Source organism: Schistocerca americana, chromosome 5, assembly GCF_021461395.2.
Source record: "Schistocerca americana isolate TAMUIC-IGC-003095 chromosome 5, iqSchAmer2.1, whole genome shotgun sequence".
In the NCBI taxonomy this organism is placed as follows: domain Eukaryota; kingdom Metazoa; phylum Arthropoda; class Insecta; order Orthoptera; family Acrididae; genus Schistocerca; species Schistocerca americana.
Genome location: NC_060123.1, coordinates 114,749,460 through 114,754,611, shown reverse-complemented (window position 1 = coordinate 114,754,611; position 5,152 = coordinate 114,749,460).

Here is a 5,152-nt window from a genome sequence, read left to right as displayed (position 1 = left end):
TGATGGAGGAAAGATAGAAAATCCAAATACGAGCACAATGTATCGTCAGAGGTTCATTTATGAATGCGTCACGGAGATGCTCAGCCAATTCCGGTGGCAGACGCTGCAGGAGAGGCGTTCTGCGTCGTAGTGCGGCTTACTGTCAAAATTCCAGTACCGTACGTTTCTAGAAGATTCAGCGTATAGTTTGCTTTTTCCTACGTATATCTAGGGAAGAGACCATGAAGATAAAATTAGGGAGATTGCAGCCGATAAAGGCGCTACCCACAATCATTCTTCCCGTGAGCCATTCGGGCTAAAACGGCGTAAGAAACAGTGGTAACAAACTACCCTCTACACGCACCATCCTGTGGCTTGCTGAATATAAATCTAGATGTAGTAAATATACATGTGATGTAAGCATGTGCTTCGACGGTAGCCCTGGTGAAGATTCATTCAAGGTGGCTGAAAGTAACAATCCTTTCCATTTTACCTGGGTACTGAGTCAAATAGTGTTCTGGAGCGACAGTTAACATACGTTCAGACGCCTGGTACGACACTGTCCAGAATTCGGCCCCATGAGCCAGAACTGTAACCGCGATTATACAGCAACACTCTGGGCAAATGGCAACTAGAATACGTAAAGGTGTGTGTAGTGCAGGCAGTGGCGAAGGTTCGCCATCTGGTGACGGAATTATCAACTTATTTGACTGACTATTTTGATAGTGACCCCCGTATAATTAATGAAGAACCCTAGCGGCGAAACATATCCACCTGTTGTCAACCAGAAAATGGTAAGACTTCTTTTGAATAACTGTTTAAAAATTAAAGATAGTCTCTAGGGACTTGGTTATATAATCTCCTTGGACTAAAAGATGTTAGAAACAGGTCGGCTGAAAGTTATCCATTTGGACTGCGCGAAGTAATCAGAACACTGAAGGCGATAACTACTGGCTAGCTTGTCATCGAGAATGCTCTGTTAACTTATATACAATATTTTATTTGGGAAACGAAACCGTTTTAGCTCTAAGTACTATATTTATAAGCGAGACCCGTTTCGCAACATTTCAGCTGCCTCAGTAGGTGCAATAAAATCAAGTCATGTTCTGATCGAGAAAAAGAGATTTGGGTTACCCAGCGTTCATAGCCAGGAATTTTACGCCAAGTAGAGAACGTCAAATATACTTTGCGCACAATTACTGGCTGAGCGCTGAGTCATCATATTCTCTTATCTCGATCAGAATATGACTCGAATTTATTGCATCTGCTGGTGCAGCAAAAATGCTGCGAAACCGGTCGTGCTTATAAAGAAAGCATTTTCAGCCGAAATGGTTTTATCTCCAAAATGATCCATCTGGGCTGTTATTTCCTCTGTATAATAAGTCAGGTTACCTCCCATTAGGAAAGTCGGAGCACTCAGCGACTCTTACGTGATTTATAAATTATAGAGCGCAGCAATCAGTCGTCCTTTTATTTTTTATTATTACACACACACACACATATATATATATATATATATATATATATATATATATATATATATATATATATATATATTGCAGGTTTTATTACGCAGATCTAGATTTCGGCTAGCGCCTAGCCATTATCAGTGCACTATTTTCTATTTGCGAAAAGCGTCACTCTCTCTGAAGGTTAACAAACAATCCATCATGCATGCCGATGTGGCAGCAGATAGGAAACTAACATGCAGCAGCTGGTGGTCTGTGAACCTTGACCCAGGGCACAAACGGCGGATAACCATAATGGAGCCATTAATTACCTTATGCAAACAGACGTCGGCGCAAACGAGGGCTGACCCCATAAGTGGCCTCACTATTAGCTCACGGCCCGATGGTGGTTTTCCTAATTGATGCTAGACGTTGCCCAGGAACAGTTGTCTCACAAGAAAGAAATGGCCATTAAGTTATTGACAAGTAGTTACCGCAGCACAAGTTTCGCAGCTGGATTCGTATCAGTCACTGTCAGAGACACTTACGTAATTCTTTCAATAAATGCTATTTTGCGCACATTTTTGTGGCTGCACACCTCCTACACCCGAAATATTGCGTGCATTGGTTAATGCGTTAATTTCTTCGATTTTCTGTCCAGATAATTTTTCCCCACTACATCTCCTTCAGCGACAAGTTCAGTATTCCTCTGGGCCCTAATTGATGACGCACAAACATCGAATTAAAAATGTTATCCTTTCTCTCATTTTCTACTCTGTCCTTTCCAATCCAAATTTACTATTTATCTGCCAATTTATTTTGGAATTCTTAATACCTACATTTTCCAATTGCCTCCAGCTTCAATTTCCCCAGTGTTGCCTGTGAGACGTTCAATTTGAGTGCACTCGATTCTAGACCAATGTTCGACATCTGTACACTTTCTCTTTAAAGGGAGCTTCACTCACCTAATCGGAATTAGAAGTATCCTTTATATATACCACATTTCGTAGCATAGATTTCAATTTAACATTGTAGTTCCTTCTGTTTCACTCCGTCCAATGCAATTTATGCTTGTTTCCCATGGTTAGAATAGTGCTAATTGTCTCTGACACCCATTAATATAAGAGACATATATTATGTACATGATAAAGCTGTTCAATTTCAACACCAGTGATATCCTATGTCGAGGTACTAGCTTTGCAGAACTACGCGCTCCACACTTGTATGATGGTTTAAAACAACGTATATTGAGCTAGCGTACACGTATCAGAAACAAATACGTACCAATGAGTAACACATACCAGATGATAGTTCAAGGAAACGAATAGTTCAGTTTGATACTGCAATTGTAAGGTAGTAACGAAATATGGTAACTCAGGAAGAACACGTTGCAGAAAAGGAAAATACAGAACTTTATGAGCACCAATAAACTCACGACAAAAAAAAATACTGAATAAAACGACGTCAAATGTTTTGTGAAATGATTTGTCTTAAAGCAGCCCTGTAACAGAAATATAAAATATTTTTTCTTATTCCATTTTCAAATGATAGCCTCTACTTTGTGTCTGCCGCAGTCTTTTCCTAAAATTATAAAAGTTACTCCCGAAAAATAAGGCTTTTTCAAATGTGAAAAACAGTTCCAAGCTACAACATGGTCATGTACCTAGGAAGCAAATATTCTATTCAAATTTAAGTGTTACTATCGACAAAATGTTCTTAATGCTATATGTAATAGTGTATGTGTTATATTATTACTATACTACCCACCAATAATCAGTAAGAGAAATCACATTAAGAACTATTATCATAAAAAAATTACAAGTTAAAAACATTTTGAAATGGAAGCTATGGGCCACTGACGCCCATTTCCATTTTGAAGAGAGGGAAAATTGATAATACATTATATATACTTAGCTCATTTGCTAATGGCACCTGTTCTGTGTCAAGGTGCAAGATGATGCTTGATAGGCGAAGTATAGCTTAACCGTCGATACGTTATGTACGTAGTTTTAAATAAATACAGAATTTTACTCGCCATAAAATTCTGTAACTGAAGAATTGACATTGTCATCCAAACAGATGTAATATACTATACAGCTTTAAATATCAAGAACTCGTAATATTTACAAACGATGCAAGAAACGCAACCTCATATTTCACAATAACAAAAACAGTCGAAAGTGCCGAAAACCTCTTTTGGCGGCTTCTAGTCAGTTTCCCTCACGTGGTTCTAAAATCAGTCAATACAGTGAAATAACGACCAGGAAACATCATATGTTCATAAATATACTACCCTCTAGGTACAACACTCTCCCCTACTCTTTAAACTCTAAGATTCTGACATAAACATTGAAATTAAATTCTCGATCTCGATCTGCATCTCATTTGCTGTAGATGAGTTGGAGCACCAATCAAAGACGCGTCAAATGTTTCTCCAATATGTTTTGTTTATTACTTTTAGGCAATTCATATCACAAAATATTACACATTTTTCAAAGATTTTTGAATTTGTTTTATTAACAGTTAAATATCATGCCAATGTAATTTTTTGCGTGCAAAATAACGAAGATTTGAAAAGGTGAGCTTTTGGTACTTTAGAGCAAGCTTTTCGTGAAATATTTCGATTGACCCTTAAGTCACTACTTAAGTTTTTCTTAATTATCGTCATTACTTTCAAGCAAGTAAATATTTTTTTTTCCCAATATTAGAGCTCACACTGGTGAACTACCCCATTCGTCCAGTTCTCATATTTCGTTCGACTATGAAAATTCGGACAAAACTACGATGTGTAATTTCTATAGAGTCCTGATTTCTGTTAGCTCAATTATTTGACCTAAAATCGAACATGTGAACACACTAATCGCCGTTGTTTGAAGGTCTAAGGAAGTTATGTCAGATTTCTAGGATATATAACTCGAGGGAACAATGGTACAGTTACTAAGCAGATCTGGTAGTGCAAAACTGTATATAAATGGCATAGAAATAAACCATTTTACAAGGGTTCTGAATAGTGTATTAATTGCAAAAAAAATAAAATGTTGCATGGAAAGAGAAACATATAGCGATTTCAGGAACAGACTCATACAAAAACTTATCCAGCTAAATATTTTAGAAGTTTCAGTTTCAGTAAATACAGTTTCAGTGACTGAGGTCAATTGACAGTTCTACACGTCGTCAACTTCAGTTAATACTAGGCCGAAACCGGCCATTGTAATAAAATAACCATCGCGATCTAGACTGTGTTTTCAATGGCTTTAAATACAGTTCACGCTTCGCGCATCCGTGCAGTATTACGAACTGTTGGAATTTGTTCCAAGTACGAAAAAACATGGAAGGAATTGCACCTATTGACGGTCTAATGGAGTGACTGCTGTTGCAACGATGATTAAATTCGAGCCAGAGGGAAATGATGTACACTGACGCGGACAAATTAAATGTCTGTTGTGTATTGTTAGAGCCGCTGTCCCGTTTAATGCGGCAATTACACGGCAGCGTTTGAACTGCGCTAAATTAAACTCTGTAATGACGTAAGTTCCATCTTAAACACGGCCAGAGCGCGCTAGCCCATTTTTGTGCGCGCGTATTCGTGAACGCTGCCGCTTTCACTGTATCTCCCTCGCGCTCGTAACGTGCAGCGAGGCGTTATTGCTTTCACAGCCGTTCGGTTTCGGTGCCCGCTAATACATTCAATGGGGCGAGGTTTTCCCGTGATTGTTTCCATAGAA